Raw genomic sequence first — 20,370 nt, forward strand, 5'->3', positions numbered from 1 at the left:
CCCCCTCCTGGGACCCCTGCTCCTAACTGCCCTCCAGAACCCCACCCACTACCTAAGCCTCCCTGTTCCTTGTCCCCTAACTGCCCCCTCCTAAGCCCCCCCCCAAATGCCCCCCAGGACCCTACCCCCTACCTGTACCCTGACTGCCCAAAACCTTCTCCACCCCCCCAAAAAGCCCCCCCCCCGAACTCCTGACCCCCCCCGTCTCTTGACTGCCCCCTCCAAAACCTCCCTGCCCCTTCTCCAACCCCCTGGCCCCCTTATTGTTGGCCTTTCTTCACCTAATGTCTTCGTGAGCTTGCTCAGGAACTGCATGAGCCGCTCGTCCGGCACGCTGGGCAACAGTGGGGGAGGAGCTCCAGACTGCTGGAGCCGATCTGCGATACAGGGAGGGAGGGAGGAGGAGGAGGACGTGCTCTCTCTGGCTGAGTGTCGGAGCCCCATGTAAGTGGCACCGTCCGGCCGGCACCACTGTTAGCCGCGCGGGCTCTGCATCAGGGGGAAGTCCGGACATTTGCAAATTCCCCCCGACGCTATTTTTAGCTTAAAAAGCCAGACATGTCCGGGGGAATCCGGACAAATGGTAACCCTAAGTCCCAGTATGTGTCACTACTAGAATCCCTCTTTTACACAAGCTTTGCTTTTTAAATATTGGGGGTGGGGGAAGTCATGTGCTTTTGGAGTCTCAGAAGAATGCTCTTCCTTTGCAAACAGCAAACTGCTCCAGTGGATTTTCATTGGCACTCTGTCTCTTGATCACAGTTCTGGCAACTATATTGCTTCTGATGTGTTGTTACTGGTTGGCACCATCTTCACAGTTCTTACCTAAATTATATGGGGAATAAGGTTTTAGCCACATGGCTTCCATTATTGCTAATAGAAGCTAAATCCCTGTGCAACGTGAAAAAATCTTACCCCATGATTTTATGGTTTTCTCAGGAAGAATCATGATATAGATTTTTTTTAAAACCTTATTAAGAAAAAAGAATAAAGACCAGTAAATAGATTAACATTTTAGTACATAATAAGAAAGTTTATTGAGGTGCTTGCCCTGTAGTGACCCTTGTCACCTTCCTGAATAAGAAAGATTTATTTTATTTACTCCTTTACAACGTTTAGTGATTACAGTGCTGCTAAAAGGAGCCAGAATGACTGCCCTGAAAAATTGAAAGCCTCCATTTAGCCATAGAAGAGATGTAAACCCATCACATCCACATCCACCATGTGCCTCAACCTTGACCCAGAGCAACCATTTTTAGGAATGAGTGGGTAATTTAGTCTTCATGCCTATTAAATTTTTGGCCTCTCAAGGAACCAGTTACTGCAAATGGGGACTGTGATTTTGTGCTGTGTGCACCTATCCAAAAAGAACTGTCCTGAGATTCACCTACTCATTTCATACAGAGCAGTGAATTGCCATCAGATTGTAATGACATTAGGATGGTTAGCATTAATCTGAACTGGATTGGAACCAATAAACCAAATGTTAATAGGAATAATCCTATTTTCAAGCCCTTTAGTCAGCTAATCCCTCACAATTTTATTATTTTAATATCATAGCTGCATCCTATGTTCTTATCAGATCAAAGGCTCCGTTCTAGACATTTATAAAAGGAAACTAAGAATGAATCAAGAGACAAACAATTATTCCTATTCCTAAATTATGATAATTTCCTAGATTTTTTGACAAAATCAATACATTCCCCCAAATCATTTCATTTTTGTCAAACCAGCATTTCCCAATCGGCAAATTTCTGACCAGCTGTAGTACTGAGCACCCAGAATTCCAGCAGAAGTTTCTGGAATCTATGAGTGCTCAGCACCTCTGAAAATTCCTGTCTCAATTTGCCTATCTCCAAAAGTCAATGATAACACCTACCCATCTTACAGAAGCTGTGATGATTAGTTAACAATAACATACTTTGTGATCTAAAATGCTACATAAATCAAAGTATTGTTACAGTATATATTTTGTTGAACAGCTCAGAGCCTGAAAAACCTTCTGACTTCACTCAAGGTCTGATTCCTGTAGCTCTAACTTTCATTAATTTTGGCATTCATTCTGGAGATCAGAAACATCTTATTTTCCTAACACAGCCACAATTTCTAAATGGCAGAAATAATGATTTGGCATTTAGAAAGTGCTAAAGCATTAGCATTGTTATAATTATATGACTGAAAACTAGGAACTTTATTAAAATCTTCAGACACTTTCCTCTGGGACACATGCACAATATTACTTGCCTCTATTGTTAAGGTAGAACTAAGGATTTGCTTTTCCATCTCCAGAATTCTACTCTTGGTAACAATACAGTGATTACATGGGGACCTGGTTGTCCTATGCCCTATATTTAAGTTCCCTATAATTTCCATTATAAAAAAATCTTGTGGCCTTTTCTTTCGGAAGCTCTCTCACCTCCATTTTTTCCAGAAGGCCTTGATATTTGGCAGGGGATAGTCAAGTGCCTTTTCTGTATCCCATGAAATTCCTTTCAGATTTAGTTGAGTTATAAAGTGTTCAAAAATATCATTTCCCTTCTCTCACTTGTGTTCCCCAGGAAAAAAGTGTCAGAATACCAAAATCAGTGACATTCCAGGGCCACAGCCAGGCTAATGGTGCCACCAAAACAAAGGCAGCAGCAGCAGCAGATATTGCACTGAGAACATGTGTGAGCTTCCAGAGCAGCAGTTTTAGAAGGAGTTGGGAGAGCCAGGCTTCTTGCACCCACAATGTCGCCTCCTCCTTCCTCCAGATGTGGCGTATACCTCCACTGTCCCTTCCCACCCAGCAGGTACCAAATGGAGCAGGAACTCTGATTTTGAGGGAAGGGGAAGAGAAAGAAACAAGTTGGGCTTCCTTGCTCATAACTTCCCCTCCACAGACCTGGCATATGGCCCCAACTTCCCATCCTTCCCTTCCTTTGCCCTGAGACACCAAATGGGGCAAGAGCTCTCCCAACTCTAAAGTTGGGGACAGAGAGCTGAGCCAGGTTCCTGCCATAAAGTCCATGGCCCCAGCAGCCCATCCTCCCATCTGGGAGCTCCACATGGGGCATAAGCTCCCCACCATCTGGGGCGAGGAAGAGAGAAAGCCAAGTCAGGGATCCTGACCACCTTTGCTCAGTGCACAGGTTGGACACACAAGATTGCATGGGCAACCAACCATAAATTGTTTTCCCAACTTTTGAGTGCTTGACTTTACAACCTATATAATGTTCTTTTAACATAGCTTTTTGTATGTAATATACTAGGTATAATAGAGGTATAAGGTCAGGTCCTCTTTTACAATCTAGCCTTACTCTGGTGACACAAATGGACTAAAAATGGGTTGGATCTTCCCAACTGTTAATTTCTCCACCACCACTGAATAGTGGGGCATGCTGAGGATCACTGAGGGCAGCTGGCCCAGAGTGCTCCAACTAGTCTCAGATGGTAGATGGCCACTTGAAGGCTGTTACCAGCTGGCTGAGTTTACAGCAGCCCTGAGGTTCCTCTAAACTACGCTTGCCCTATTGCTGCCTTAAAGAAATGGTGTTGGGGTGTCATGGTGTCAGCCTGAGAATCAGGAGGCTGCAACCAACTCCTTTGTACACTCCTTAGTCTCCGAGTGGAGACTAAGCACTGAATCTGATCCATCATCCTTGAAACTCATGTCTTCCATGAAGCCTTCCTACACTGGTCTTCTCTCTTCCTTTCTATGATACATTTCTTTTTTCTAGGTACATTTCCTTTTCTCTGTTTTTTATATTTCTGTGGTGGTCTATTAATCTTTGTCATGCAGGGAAGTCTATTTGAATGCATTTAATTTTTTACCATATGGGCTGTATTAATAATATATTTTTTCCTTTCGTTTTGAGTCTTGTGAGGATCTTTCATTCCTTAGCTCCATGACTCTCCTCTCATACCCTTTTACCAACAATGACTGATGTTGCCTAAATCTCAACATCACTATCTTCTGCTTATTTTACTCTGCTGCCTGGGATGCTGAGAAACAGACGTTAGAACATTTTAAAAGTAACATTTTAAACAAGCATTTGATTAAAATCAGTAGAAGGTCAAGAGATTCTGTGCACATTCAGCTCCCAGCAGGTGGGTATCTGTTGGATAGTATAGTTCAGAGTAGTTTGAAGTTAGTCTGAATTTAATAAACTGGCTTACCCACACATCTGGGTTTGGATAGGTTTCCTAATTTTTATTGTTGTCTTAATTCTCTCTTTCTTGTTTTCCTATTGGACTATAGCTTCATTAGTTATAAAGTGCTTGAAAGATGCAAAGCCCTGTACAATTACTGTAAGTGCTAAGTATTGTTATTATCTGAGATGGGGAGAGTCAGGTTGTCCTTACAGCCATTTATTTAGTACAGAGGATCTGTTTTAGGGAGATGGGGGATATTTGCTACGCCTTTATCCTGCCATCTTGGAGAAATATCTATATGCTAAAGAAAACAGTTCACAAGCCTAAGGGGAGCTTAGTTAAAGCTAATAGAGTCTCTCCGTCTCTTTAATGTTCAAAAGAAGGAAAAGACTTACAAGTGCTGGTTTGAAACATTGTGAATCAAAGAAGTATCCCATTGCCAGCCACATAGGGTGATTATTTCTGTCTGAGAAACAGGGTACCACTTTGATTTGTACCAATCACAGGGAGGGAGAGAGCAATGACCAGCTCCCACTGAAATAAGTGAGAGTATTTATATGGACTGTATTTGAATTTTTGTTGAGGGATGGGGAGAGAAGAGGGAAAAGGGGATGAGAATAGTGAGGGAAGGAACAGATGGGAACGTGGAAAAAACTGCTGGGCTTCATTTAGGGGACACAGGATCATGAATTGGTTACAAGGGATCATTCAGATAATCATTTATTTCTGTGATTATTGGGGTCTTCCTGACTGCTTTGCTATTAACAATGATTTATTCTTTCGGCGAAGAAAAGAACATTCAAGTTCTTTGTTTAGAAAATGGAACTGACTGCATATTTAAAAAAATGACATTGACTTTGAAAAAGGATTCAAGGACAAAAAAGAAAAAAAAAAACACCAGCAGGTTAAAATTTGGGCTGACGAACACTGAGAAAGTCACTTTAACATGCAGGCCTGTTTTATCCTCACTTCAAACTAAATCAAACCGTGGCTGTTAGATTTTATATAGTGTGTGATGGTGTACTGCATCACTCGCTGAAACTTCAGGCTAAATTTTCATTTTGAACAGTGAATTAAACACTTAAGTATCCTGAGTAACTGACGGAGCCCATTATCTTGTTTTATTATTCAAGTCTTTAAAGAATCCCTTGATGCAGCAGTAATTGCCTGCCAGAATCAACTGACTTTATGGAACCAAAATTTTAGATGTTTTCTTCAAAATATTGTCCTTAAACCTATTATGCCTAACATAATTCAGATCAGTCCGAGAAAGTTGGAGAAAATTGCCTTTTTGTTTGCTTTCTAATGTATCAAAAGTGCTCTGTTATAGTTGTGTCTCCTTGCCATTTTATGGGGGTGACACAACTTGTTAACTGTGTTTTCAAGAACTGCCACTGTTCACAATATATTTATTGCATAGACTGCTGGGTTATATACTTTGAATTATAAAATGGGCTGGGGAAATCATTTTTCCCCATTGATTCAGTGGGAGCAGCATAGGACCCAAAGCTATGGGAGCTTCAAACCTGGCTTCAGGGGAAGGAATCCATGACTGCTGACTTATATCGGCACACAATAATAATTTTATTTGAAAAGCTCCTCCCTCTACCCATCTTCTGAGGCAGTTGGGATGCAGAAGAAATTCTTCAAAGGCCAGTAAAAGTAAAAACAACATGAAATAAATAATATAAGAAAACCTAATATCTTTTAAAAGCTAAACAATTAAATACCTATAATGAACAACAAAACAATAGGCATTTGCTTTGTGCTCTAATAGCAACATGTAGGTTCTGGAAGGATTTAGGACTAGATTCTAATCTAAATTATTCAGAAGTTACCATATACCACTGTAACTGAGATCAGAATTTGTTACTTAATTTTCAGCCTCATACCTCACAACCAGAATTGTGCCAACAGCTTCAGAAAGAATAACAAATCCTTTGTCATGCATGTTAGATGGTTTTAGAATTGAGCCTGAAATGAACTTTTTGGAAAGTTCTAAAAAGTATAGGGATGCCTTTTCTCCATTATTTTTTTTTTTCCTTTTTGATCTACCTCTTTACTTCCTGAGTCTGGACACAATTATAAATGAAAATCCCAAAACATTGTGGGTCAAGTTCTAGGCTGGTGTTAATCAGTGTACAATGAATTGTACCACCTACACCAACCGGGTATTTGGCCCTGTGGGCATAGGTGTATGAAAACTGCGAAGACATTGCTATGAATATTCATTTGAATTTTTTCACCAAGTCACTTTGGATGTATTCACACCTCTTTACTTCTTGATCTCTATGCATATTTGTGTGACTGAGTTTTGCAAAACCTTTTGGAATGTGAATTTCAAACTCTAATGTAAAGCTAATTTTAAATTTTCTTTCCATGAACATTTGCACCAGAAATCTGATTATAGGAGTTATACCGACTGAATTAGGGAACAGAACTCTTCCACATGACTACTATGACCAATCACAACTAAGCAACATAGTTTAGCACAATCAGATGTTTAGTAATAAGTAATTCACAGAAGATGTAATGGAATAACTTTGAATTATGAATACTTTTCAGAAAATCATGTGTTGAACCATGAGCATTCCATGAACAGAAAATGAAGGGCAATTTGTCAGTAAGCTATTACAGTTTATTTGTTCACTTCTGCTGGTAAGGAAGACTGTTGTTTTGATATTTCTGGCCATACTAGTATCGGGAATTCCTAGAGATCTTAAAACAAAATTTGTTCTTGACACAAGATTTCCAGCCATTTTTTTTTTTTTTTTTTTAGTTTCAAGAGATTGGAGCAAGATTTGGAAAGTTACCTGAACATCTGAACTAAACTCATGTTCTGACATCCTGGCATTACTTACCGTGTGCACAAGGCATGTTGTTACTATAGTAGAATGCATGTTAAATCTACTGCTAAATGTTATAATATCTCCAGTTTCTGGCTGCACTGAAGTCTGACTGCAGTAAAGATTAGGCACTTTTCCTCAGATCCTCAAACATTTAGGTCCCTAACTCCCATTGGTTTCAATGGGCATGAGGTGCCTAAATATCTTTGAGCATCTAGACCTCTGATATAATCCATGTGAGCTCAACATCCAAGAACTAAGCTTTCCAACCACTGCCCATTTTGCCACAGTAGGAGGAAGTTCTCTCTTTGCCTTTGGTTTCACAATTCCACTCAAAATCCCACAAATACAGACTCTCCCTGTATGTCAGAGAAGTGACAGGTGCAAATTTTCAATGTTTCAATGTGTTTTTGTCTTACACTGTCAGAGAGAACAAGGTGAAAACAGTGTGATAACTCCAATAACAGGTACTTACAACAAAGATGTAGTTAGACACTGACTCTTGGAGGTGTGTAAGCATGCACTGTTCCATCACACAATACAGTAAATTCCAGGCTATCTTAACCACAGCTCAGAGGAAGTTGTGCACTCGTTTCACTCTAACCTTGTAAATCATACAGTCCATTTTCACGCTTTCTATAAACAGGAGAGTTTCTGCAGGCGCTTTCATTAAGTTAAATTCCCTACTGCGACTCCAGGCCTCTGCCCTACACTTGCATTGAATGACTCTGGCTGAGGTTGGTACTAGAGACTGAAGGAAGAAAAGCAACAAAGCTGGAGCACTCACAGCTCAGGCCATTAAGAACCGAGTTTTCAAAGGGGGATGACTCAGTAGAGAGGAAATGTGGTTTAGGGCTAGAAGATGGGAACTTGTGACTTTTAATCCTAGTTCTGCTAGTGACTCATTTTGTGACCTTGAGCAAGTCCCTTTAATGATCTGGGGCAGATTTTGAGCTGTGCCTCTGAGAAGCACAGCACAAACCTTATGGGGGGAAAGGTGGCTTTAAGCCACTTTTTGAGCCCTCCTGATTATGGGCTGCTCCAGGGGATGAAAATGCCTCCAGTCTGGAGACAGCCTAACTTAAGCAGCCTATGGGTAGCCCTACTCAGAACAGCTGTAGAATGTGTCACTACCGCCTCACCCCCTACAACCTGTGGCCCCACAAGCAGTACAACCTATATCCCGGGGTTTACACAAGAAGGGCTTGTAGAATAGGCAAGACTGTCTTACATTTCTCCCTGGGTAGGCTCTGGGGGTTTTACAGCCCCTGTATGCTGCCACAACATTGTGTGTGGTGGTTGTAGTGGGACCCACAATCACACTCCCTGTCCACAACCATGCAATCAGCTTCTCTGTCTCAAAATGAAGTTAATAACATCACACCATGGTTTTGTGAGGAACAGTTAGTTAAGTCTTAGGACAAAAATCCCACTGAAGCACAGGGCTTTGTCCCCAGCAGGAGGATGGAAGGGCCAGTTGGCATTCACTGCAGGACAAATTTATCACCCATCATCTACGCACTAATATAGCACCCCTTAATGGCTCCCAACCACTAAGGGAATTAGTCAGTCCTCTGGTGACAGCCATCTACTTATAAACACTGTAGAGGTATCTTAGTGTTGCAACTCCAAATACTGACCCCATGAATCCTGAATTTGTACATACAGATGGGCATTTACTTAGGTAAATCTGACAACTTTATGTTAAATCTCAAACCATTTCCTGTGAATGCCTGTGCAGTGGGATGCCCATGCAGATTTTAGGGGGGTGCAACTTAGACTCCCTGTTTTGATAATTCAACCCCAAGAAGAGAGAGAAACTTGAAGAAATTCACCCGAAAACAAAAGAGCTCCGTCTGGATGGTGATACTGACATAAGCATGGTCCTTTTCAATGTGGACTTTGCCTTGTTGAACACTAGCCAGCAAAGGATACTTTATCTTGTTCGTTTTCGTCACCCTTGTAGTGAAATATCTGGGACAGGCTGCCCATGTAGCTTAATAGGGGATGTTTTTAGGTGCTTGGCTTCATTTTACCTTCTATTATGCTTGGGGGGATAGAGTTTTCATAAATATTCCAGTGAGGAGCCAAGTGGGATAATTGGATTGATCAGTCACATTTACTTAATGTTCACATTGAGCTTAAGAAACGTCACTGGTTTTATGGCTGATTACAATTTCTTCCTTGCAGTGTTGCCAATCCTCATGATTTTATTGTGAATTTTGTAATATTTGGCACTTTTATTAAAGCTCCAGTTCCCGGAATCATGCGATTAAGGGAGAATTTCAGCTTTCTATGTTTTTAATTAAAATATAACTTTCTAGCCCTCATGGTTGCAGAGAAAAGCCTTAAAATGTGAAGCCCATTATTTACTATTTGTATTACAATAGCTAGATGCTTCAGCTAAGACTGGACCACACTGTGCATAACACAGTAAGAGACTGTCTTACTGCCCTGCCTGAAGAGCCAGTTACAATATAAATAGAACTCAGATCTCTATCCACTTAATTGTCCCTCAGAAAGTGAAATGAACACTTAACATAATGCCACTTGGAGCTCCCTGGTGTTCAGGGGGAATGTGCTCCTTGCACTGCCTCTTAGCAGGATGCAGGATGTGCTTTTCTTTGAGTGCAGTCATCTCCTTCCACTGCTTAAGCCCACTAGATGGTAGCTTCCACCCCAGGAGCTGTAAGAGGAAAGCCATCATTGCAATCAGTAGAATGTGGAGGCTGAAATTGTGTCTTCTTTCTGAGGAGGAGTGTTAAAGGGAAGAGCTCCTCCTGTCTACCCCACCCCCTTTGTATATCTGCACAGGGGCACAACCACAATCTGCCCCAAAGTTACTTGCTCATTATCACACAGTCAGTGGAAGAGTCAGCAAGAGAATTCTGATCTTCTGACTCTCAGTCTCCTCATTAGTAACAACACTACCCCTTATATAGTGCTTCTCATCAATAGAGCTCAGCAGTCTTTAGAAAGATTAATATTATTATCCCCATTTTGCAAGTGGGGAAACTGAGGCACAGAGACTCACTCATCGTTACCCAACAAGGCAATAGCAAAAATGGAACCAATATTTTCTGAGTCCCAGTCCCGTGCCCTACCCACTAGACCACCCTGCCTTCAAGCTGTACTGCTACTAAAAATGCACTGAAACCACTAGCTCGTTTTACACAGGCCTCAAATCACCATTTCTAATGACTTCTGGTTGGACACTACTGACCCAAACTAGATTTTAAAAGGAGATCTACAGGTGAAAGACAATGACCTATTACCAATTCCCCTTGGCTATCATGTCCCCAAAGGCACTTATTCTTTAGTGATAAGGCAGTTTATAAGACATTGTGGTTTGGTTACCATTATCAATGAGATCATCTTTGAAGTGTGTTGCAGTCAATGAAGCAAAGGCTGGGTTTGTTCTTACTGAAAGGAATTTGAAGTAGAAGAGAGGGAAATCCACATTTCTGAGCCCAGACTCTCTTTTTTTTTTTTTTTTTTTTTTTTGCATGGAGGAAGGTCACTAACAAGCCTTTTTGCTCTCCATTTATTGACTGGCAGAGCCAGAGGTGTCAAGAGACCATGTCTAGAATACTGTATTCATTCTGGAGACTTGAATAGCAAAAAGATAGTGATTAATTGGAAGTAATTCAGGGAAAAGCAACAAAAATGATTTAAGGGGTTGGTGCGATTGATCTGGGAGGAGAGATTTAAAAGAATGAAGTAGGTATAGCTCGGGTAAAAAATGACAAAGAGGTGTATTCATATTTGAAGGGTTTAGTTACCCAGGAAGGAGAAGAATTATTAGAGTGATCCACAGGGTATGACTAGAAGTAATGACATGAAATTGAATATTGGATCAGTGGGAGCAGGACAGTGCCTCATCTGTTTTGGGTTGTTGTTTTTTTCCTAATCATTCCAATTCCTCTGAATGATTTGGAGAGAATTTACCTTTTTCTCTAGCCTTGTCTGTGCCAGAGAAACAGTTGCAGACTCCACACTTTAGTCAAAAATGAGGCTCCTTTTAGAAATCTAAGCTCAGGGGTAATGAGGAAGTAGTTGTTCTTACAAAAGGTTCCATCCTTTAAGCATCTTCCCCATAGTTGAAAAGTGAAACACATAAGTTACAGTTTCTGCCTATGAATGGGTTATTTGATGACAGAGCCAGTGATTCCTCTCTCCAAAGTTTGGGAATGAAACTGAAGGAAAAGGGCATCCTTCCATGTCAGAAACTGAATTGGGGGGTGGAGGAAGAGTTTAATGCTGCTTTAGCAAAGATTTGAGAGACTGAAAATTATAGATGTGTTCAAACCCAAACCCCAAATTCAAAGCCTTCTTAACTTCAAGAGAGTTCAGATCCGTACTAAAAGGGTCATTGAAGACATGACTCCAGACCATGATGATAAGTTTCAGTTCCTCCTGTGGTCAATGCTTCATTCTACAAGGTTTCTAATCCACCAGAGCTAAACTGAGAAGTGGCTATTTATGGACTCAGAACTCAAAGTAGCACTAGTAAGCATCTGTAACATCTTTGCTTCACCATTTTATTTTTATTTTTTTTCTTCAGAAACACATGGACTCAGAAGCAGTAAACTCTCCCTTAAAGGTAACCTTTCCCCCCACCACCACTCAAATGTTGTCTTCATTTGAACAATTTTTGGTTTAATTTTGTGTCTGTGTTCATTAACAGTTACCTGAGACCTTCAGTATTCAGAATTCAAGCTGTGCCAGTTAGCTGTGATTCATCAGATAAGCCACATGCTGTTGTATCTTATCCTTCACTGGAAGAAGTGTAACCCTCTGGTCAATGAGTGTTATGTTTCCACCACTGTGCCCAATCCACAGAGGAGATGGGTCTATTACAGCCCCTAACTACACAGCCCGCTTCATTAACTCAAGCTATAGAACTTAACCATATTAGCTCAGGAGGGCCCCATGTTCATTCTTTGGTGTTAGTCAAAATAGCAGCATTACACATGAACATCTCATGTGAAAATGTGTGCCTTGTGAATTTAAAATTCACTTCTATGGATACATGCACAAGCCACTCTAAAATTAGCTTTCCTCATAGCAGCATAACTCTATCACTCAAATGTTCACGGAAAGGGATTCTAAAAAGGAGATTAGCCCAGCCAAAGGAATTCATTAAAATACAGAGTGATTATTCACTGAAAATATTTTTCAGTATGCACCTACATCTAGAAAAAAAAAACACTATTTGATTCCTCCCTACTATAATCCCTCAGTAGAGGATTTGAGTAAAATGGATTGTTTTAAAAAAATGCTTAAAATATTTGCATTGAATATGAAAACAGAGTTTTTTCCTCTTGGATACAAGGTGGTTTTCTGCTTCAATGGCAAATAGGAGGGCAACATCTCCCCAGAGGCTTGAGAGCCTTGAAGATAATTGCTGCAAGGGTGGGTTAGTTTTAGCTTGTGTTTGGATAGAGCATGTGGCAGTATCTCTCAGGAAGTGTAGAATTAGGAAATACAGTTCATTTTGATTCAGCAAGCAAGAAAAGGATTTTTATAATAATACTGTACAGTAAACAAACCCAATTGCACCGGATAGGGCTGATTCAAGTTCTTTGGAGCCAGGAAATTTATTACTCTGTTGAACGCTCGCAATGATTTACTTTTTGTCCTTTGTTATTTTACTATTACCCTCTGAGCTGAATGCAGATACAAATGAGTCCAGATAAAACAGAAATGGAACTTCTGACCCAAATTTGTACCAAATCCAAACTGAAGTAAGTGTGTGTGTGTGTGTGTGTGTGTGTGTGTGTGTGTGTGTGTGTGTGTGTGTGAGAGAGAGAGAGAGAGAGAGAGAGAGAGAATGAATATATTCAGGAAACTTTTCGCCTTGTATTTTTCATTTCTGTGCAGTTTCTGTATTCATAGATTTAAGGTCAGAAGGGACCATCATGATTATCTAGTCTGACCTCCTGCACATCACAGGCCACAGAACCTCGCTCTCCCACTCAGTAATAGATCCTAAACCTCTGACTGAGTTACTGAAGTCCTCAAAATTTGATTTAAAGTCTTCAAGCTACAGAGACTCCACCATTTAGTTTAGTTCAAACCTGCACATGTCCCAGGCCCCACACCTGCAGAGGAAGGCAAAACTCACCCAGAGTCTCTGCCAATCTGATCTGGGGGGAAATTCCCTCCCAACCCCAAACATGGCAATCAGTTAAACCCTAAGCATGTGTCGAGAACCACCAGTGAAACACCTTGGAAGGAATTCTCTGTAGTAACTAAGAGCCCTTCCCATCTAGTGTCCCATCTCCAGCCACTGGAGATATTTGCTAATAGCTGTCGCAGATGAGCCATACGCCAGTGCAGGCAATCTCAATCTCCCCTCCATAAATTTATCAAGCTTGGCCTTGAAACAAGTTAGGTTTTTTACCCCACTACTCCCCTTGACAGACTGTTCCAAAATTTCACTTCCCTGATGGTTAGAAAGCTTTGTCTAATTTCATACCTAAACGTATTGATGGCCAGTTTATATCCATTTGTTCCTGTGCCAACATTGGCTCTTAACTTAAATAACTGCTGCCCCTCCCTGGTGTTTAAAATAGTTTATTCCTCTGATGTATTTATAGAGAGCAATCATACCTCCCCTCAGCCTTTGTTTTGTTAGGCTAACCCAGCCAAGCTCCCTAAATCTCCTCTCATAAGGTAGATTATCTATTCCTCCTCCGATCAGCCTAGTAGCCCTTCTCTGCATCTGTTCCAGTTTGAATTCATCTTTTTTAAACATGGAGACCGGAACTGCACACAATATTCCAGATAGGGTCACACTCTAGGCTGTCATCTGAGAGACACAGCACAAAAAGAGTAGCCCAGAGGGAGGGGAGGGGTAAAAGTGGCTTTATACCACATTAGCGTTGCACGAATTCCAGGCTGCTGTTGGGTACAAAACAGTCCCTGGTGTAATCTACAGCAGCATGGATGGCAGTTCTAACTTACAGCTGCCTTTCCCAGGCTGCCTATGGATTCTACTGCAGCCAAGAATCTCCACTCCCTTCCACCTCCAGTGTGCACGCTCCCTCCTATGGCCACAATTGATCATGCTTCTACCCCAGGGCTTGCAAGGGGAAGGTCAGCATAGGATTGCTTATAGTAGCCCTATGCTGTTCCTGTGCTGGGGAAATTCTGCCTTCGCCCCCTATGGCTTGTTTAAAACCTCTATATGCCACTGGAGGGGGATACAGGGACTGGGCAGAGATCAGAATTGGGCAGTGTTGGAAGTAGAAGTGGTAAAATACCATGGACCTGAGTCTGATCTATTGGTTTTACACCAGGATACTTCCATTGGCTACAGTGGAGTTGTTCCTAATTTACACCAGTGTAAGATCAGAATCAAGTCCTATGACTGACTGTGAGCTACACAATGTGGATGTAGAACTGGATCCAGATCCAAACTTTCCACAGCTTGGGGTGCCCAGCGCTAGGGACTATACCTCTTTTCTGGTCTAGCCACAAGAAGAAAGTCTAAGAAATCTCTCACTAAAGCTTCTTCTCATGAGATTACCATCCCCATTTGAATGATCCAAAAGGTCCACAGGAGCAACCAGAACTTGTGAACTTTTTATTAATAATTAATATAATGCCACAGGATGGTGGATGTTTTACAGACAGGCAGGAAGATGTATTATATTCACAGCAGATACTATTCTGAAGCCAGGGGGATCTCTTTAACCTCACCGCCTCCCATTTTCTCCTACACTGTACAAATGTCTCCCTACTTGACCTGATCAGGCTTTATGGTGTGGTGTCTACCCAGCTCCATGGATGTCTAGTGCTATATAAGCACAAAATATTAATTATTATTATGATGCCCTAAAATAATCACCTTACTGGAAAATACCATAGGGCAGAACTTTTGCAACCAGTCCATTTGCCTGGAATGCTTTAGTACATGCAGACTGGAATTGACTCTTGAGCAGAAGTCCAACATAAGCCCTATGCACCACTTAACTCCCACATAAAAGCCACTAAGAGAGTGTAACTGATGTACAGGCCTCCATTGTGCAGCACTAGCTACAGAGCAGTCCCATGGGGTTAGGGTGACCAGACGTCCCGATATTTAGGTGTTTGTCCTGCGTCCCAACCGATCTTTGGTTGGGATGCAATTTGTCCCGATATTTCGCTCCGCCGGCAGCACTGTTTTTTTTTTCTCCGCTGGCAGCACTCGGCTTTTTTTTGTTCCGCCGGCGGACTCCTATGCCCCCCATGTGTCCCGATATTTTCTTCCTCTCATCTGGTCACCCTACACGGGGTGCTTCCTGCAGCACTCTGCTGCTGTAAGGTGCCATTTGTGGGACCAATGGCAATTTTGATCTCACTAATGCAACCAAACATAGCTCCCTAGGGTGGGGAGAGAAGTTGAAAAACAAAGCGGAATTGCTTTCTGCGCTTCCTTCTGTCTCTGTGAGGCTTCATTCAGTGAGAAGACTGTGAGTTGAGATGAGCCTAGCAGGGCTTTTTAGCAAGCAGTTTCAGAATTGTTATTGGGCAAACATAAGGATAGTTTAAAAGTCTAGAATTGAATAGCAAGGGCTAAGTTTGCTGTTAGATGCCTATGTGTAAACATGCATGGACAGCAGAGACCTTTCTATCACTGAATGCAGCCGACAGCCTTACAGAATATGTATACTCTACAATTGCGGTGTGTGGGGGGATTGCAGCATGTGCAGACATACCTGCATTAGCTTTAATCTAGCTAGTTTGGATACCAATAGCACTGAAGCTACCGCAGCTGTACACAGCTGCCCAGAACCCTGGATATGTACTCAGGCAGCTAGTCCATGCTGAAAACTATACTGGCACAGCTTCAGTGGTAATGGTACCTGAGTGAGCTAAAGTAGAGCTAGCTTGGGGATGTCTAGATGTGCTGCAATCACACCTCCAATGGCAGCATAGGCATACCCACAAGGTTAGATATTTACCTGTTGCTGTTACTATATCCTCTCTCCTATACTCATGGCCTGAACCTCATTTTACTGTACTAGTTACAAAATTATAAACTAGATTTGGCAAAGCAATGGAGAATGTACTGTAGAGAATAAACTTGTACTGGCCTTCTTGTACTTTCTTCTTCTTCGGCTTTATTATGTGTACTGCTATTATTTGTACTTGTAGCTGAGATCAGGGCCCCATTGTGCTAAGCACTGTACATACACACAGAAAGAGAGACAGTTCCTGCCCAAAGACCTTACCAGTAAAATAGACAAGACAGAGCAAAAGTTGGGGGAAATGAAGTGTAATTTGACCAATGGAGAACTGAGGCACAGTGAGATTAAAGACCAGATTTGTGAAGATATTAGGCACCTAATATCCATACAAATCAATGGCAGTTAGGAGATCTTGGTTCAGTTCCTAGTCGTGCCAGAGATTTTCTTTGTGACGTTGGGCAAGTCAAACAGGGCCAGATTTGTAAAGATCCTTGAGTACCCAGCAAGTGCTTTAAGCACAAGACCTTCCTTTACCTCTGTTTTATTTGATTCTATCATTCCTTGAATCTGCATATTTGCGGGGGGAGGGGAGGAGGGAGAAGGGGACAACATGGCTCTGGCCATGAATCCTGAAAAGAGGAGGTAGGACACACTCATTGTCAAAAATGGGTAGCAACATATAGAGTAAATTTAGTCCCTCTCAGCATTTTGGGACTTGGCTGGAATGGGAAAATTCTGGGACAGATGAAAAAACGGGGGGGGGGGGAGGGGAAATTACTATACCAACAAAATTAACTGTATCATTTAAAAAAAAACACATAAAAAGTTAACAGTAGAGCTACAAGAATCCTCTTTAAAATGGCGACTGTTCATCAAAATTTCTAAAGTGATTCACTTCAACTGTCTCTTTGGTGTTTTTTTACCACAAATATTGTAGAGAATGTCATCGCTGGTAGGAAAGTCCACAGAAACAGTAGGTTTTATGAGAACGCCACTGAATGTGTGAGGCACAAGTGAGGCTGTAAAATGGGCTTGGAAATGAGGTTTGTTATTTATGATTTGTGATGTGATAGCATCTAGTAGCCCCAGTTGTGGAGCAGGACTCCATTGTGCTGGGCATTGGAACAGTGGAAGAATTGCTCTTTTAACCATGTGGGTGTGAAGAATTTTTGTGGAGTCACTAAGAAAACATTACAAAATCAAACCATTTTTAGCCACAGTTGGTGCAGAGCTACTGTACAGCTCATGAATAATTCAGTTGCTCAGATGCTAGCAGGGGTTGCAAATACTTTGTACATTCTTCATCCACCTTTTTAATACCTTTCCCCTTTTCTGTTAACAGATTATCTAATTATAATGATTTAAAAAAAAATCTCCATTTCTTTCTTTCAATAGCATCACCTTTGCCTGTTCCAGAGACCGTGTAATGTACAGTAGGATTCAGGCTTTACCTGGGGAACACCTTCTCTTCAGTGGGCCCATACATGTTTAAAGCATCAGTGATGGGCTCCTCTCAGTTAGGGTGCAGGAAATATTATTTTTTCTTAATAACTCCTCAGCAGTGCTTATGGAGTGGTGCTGAAAGCTGGGAAGGCACTGTGTGCAAGTAATATGGAAGGGGGAAATGGTGGGCTCCATTTGACTGAGATGGTATTATATATGTGTAGCTGTGGTGCTTACAACTTTATTCATATCAACGTATCCTAGTCCAGTGTTTCTCAACCTTTCAGATATCGGGGACTGGCTTGCTGCCTTCCTAAACTGTCAGGGAGAATTCAGGTACCAGCGGTGGAGAAACACTGTCCTACAGATTGGAGTGTGGTTGGAGTATACCCTTTGCCCCATGTCATAAGGAAGATAAGAAAGAGGCAACCACACTCATTTTCCAGAGACCCTAAGTGAATGACACCCTCACCTATGCTAATGTAACACAGTGCAGAATCTCATCAATGATGTAGCACACCATGCAACACATTTAAAATGTGTCAAGATGTTGCCTCCACTGAAGCAATGTTTAGTCACTTAGGTCACTAAAAGCAGCTTTTTCAAATTATCCACAGATTTTTTTTGCCAGGCTGCCCACATATCTCTAGATAAAAGCAAACTGTTTGCTTCACTGTGTAGAATAATTTATAGGTAGAGACCAATTTGCTTGCAAAGAAACAGCAGGTTGCCTTCCTTTTTCTCAGTACAAAATTCATTATGCTAAATGCAGTACAGAGTGTCTGTGTTCAGAGAGAGGGATTCTTTTAATTAATTTGGTGTTATTAGTTTTACCAAACAGACATGCCAAGTTTTTGTCATAGAAAGATCTAAGCTCTCTGGAGAAGGATCAAGAAAGCAAACAAAAGGACTCATTTTTACTCTCTTGCCATGCAAATAGAGCTGGCCAGAAGATGACAACTACATTTTGCAACAACTTTTGAGTTTCTAAATCTGTTGTTGTTCCACACTGGACAAATGTAGTTATCATCTTCTGGCCAGCTTTTGAACGTTTCCATGAAATGGAATTGTGTCAAAATGCCTGTTTTTAAATAAAAAAAGGACAGGATTTTTTATTTCTCTCTCTTTCTGGTCAGAAGTGACCAGAGAGCCCAGGATCTGAGAAAACATCCCACTCAAAACTTCGATAAAGTAGATACGTCTTTGTGAAACATTTCAGTTCAATGAAACAGCGTATTTCAATGAACATACATTTCACTGAAAATATTCAACCAGTTCTACATGTCAGCTTCATTTTTTCTCCAACTCCCACTTCCACACACTCTCATTCCAGAGATCCATCATCACACCCCTTTGATAGTCTAATTTTCAGTTTCAACTGAGTGGAAACTACCAGGCAAGAAGCTAAGGTGAGACCTATCAAACCCATTTAATCTATGATGGAATCCAGATAGGAAATCAGATCTTCTGAGGTGAAAGATTTGTGTAATAAATCACCAACTTAATCTCCTCAACACACACACACATTTACAAAGTTTCAATCTGTATGGGATTAAAGTGATGAAGAGTCTGACAAACTTGGCCTTGGGGAAAGGTTAATAGAGATAAAAACTGGTCTGTTGAGTAGAATTATCCTATGAGATGTGGATCTCCATTTAATATCAGTCTTGGAGGTGATCATCTGTTCCTCTCTGCATGCTTGAGTGAAAATAGCATGGAAGTGACCATCTGGCGTGAGACTGGCAAAGGGAGCAGCACTCGGCAGTTTTATACTGAAAATACAGATATTTCCTTATACAAGGGTGCTTGGGCCCTCACAGACTTGGGGCTGCCACTGAATACCATGCAGAAGCTCCAGCTTGTGCAAAACGTGGCAGCCTATTTGGTCTGCCTGTGCTTGGTACGCTACATTGGCTTCATATGTGCTTATAAATGGTTTTAATTTGAAAAGATACATACATGATCTGTGTCCTCACTGGATCTCTCTCTGCTCTGACAATTGAGATCAGCTGAGGTAGCTCCTGTTGACAGACCCTAGATTTGAACTCTGGAGACTACAGGCAGGAACTTCTTGGTACAGTATTTTCAGATTTAAAACTCACGCCCCTTCTGGCTCTTCTAGGGCCTCAGGCTGTTGATCTTTAAAGCATGGTGTAAGGTTGGTTTGTATATCCAGGCATTTATTTGAGAGTGGGTAAGATCTGAAGGAGATTTAAAAGATAAATTGGGATGGACAAGAGGTCAATGTCCATTAATGCTGCTTATGGTAGGCCATATGTTGTGTCTTCGATATTTAATGATATTTTTTACTATGTAAAGGTGTCCAGAGGCTGGTGCAGTGGACTCCTATTTCTGAAATTCAAAGAGTGTGTATGTGTGTGTGTGTTTGAGAGAGCGAGTCAATGGAAAGTGTGGCACTGCATAGTGTCTACAGGATTTGTGTCAACTTTGAACTTCCTGTTTTATCTTAACCCTTTATAGCACAATTCCTACTCCTGCTTCACCCTGGTCCATGAGGTGTAATGACCAGTGGAACCACATAGCTATGGATTCACTAGTCCTCTCCGTTGGCTTGCCATTGTTTTCTACCACTTGGGGAAAAGTGGAAATCCTGATGTATCTGGGCTCCATCAGGAATGCAAACCGCTTGCACAAGGCCCCCAAATCCAGCATCTTCCTACTCCCCCCTGCCCCCTCCCCCCACACACAGCCCCAAACACACAGAGAGACAGACACACAAACTACACTGGAACTATATATTTTTTTAATGCAGAAAATGCCCTCATTGACATGGAGGATGGAGGATGGGATAGCATAAATAAATACAAGCAAAATATATTTAATATGTAATAACAGTAGAAAGATTAATTTTTATTGGTTAAATGGGTTGTCTATAGTGCTGGTCAGAAAATGGATTTTCTGTCTCATGAAAATTTTTGAGATTTCAAAGAAAAAATACTCCCCCAATCAAAACTTTTTGCTAAATAGAA

General features: G+C 41.4%; 1 protein-coding gene across 6 annotated transcripts in view; it reads left to right on the top strand.

The window, feature by feature from the left end:
- FLRT2 (fibronectin leucine rich transmembrane protein 2) overlaps positions 1-20,370 on the top strand; it is a 65,531-nt gene that overhangs the window by 31,283 nt on the left and 13,878 nt on the right. For 2 of the 6 annotated variants that reach the window (XM_024211896.2, XM_024211894.2), the window contains exon 2: positions 11,545-11,583. The exons of 3 other annotated variants lie outside the window; for them this stretch is intronic. The gene's annotated coding sequence lies outside the window, so the exon portion shown is untranslated. Of the gene's footprint in view, positions 1-11,544; positions 11,584-12,643; positions 12,728-20,370 lie in introns of those variants that run through there. One more of the 6 variants, XM_024211898.3, reaches the window with a different exon arrangement.

This window comes from Terrapene carolina, unplaced genomic scaffold (assembly GCF_002925995.2).
Source record: "Terrapene carolina triunguis isolate 2854851 unplaced genomic scaffold, T_m_triunguis-2.0 Scaffold96, whole genome shotgun sequence".
NCBI lineage: Eukaryota > Metazoa > Chordata > Testudines > Emydidae > Terrapene > Terrapene triunguis.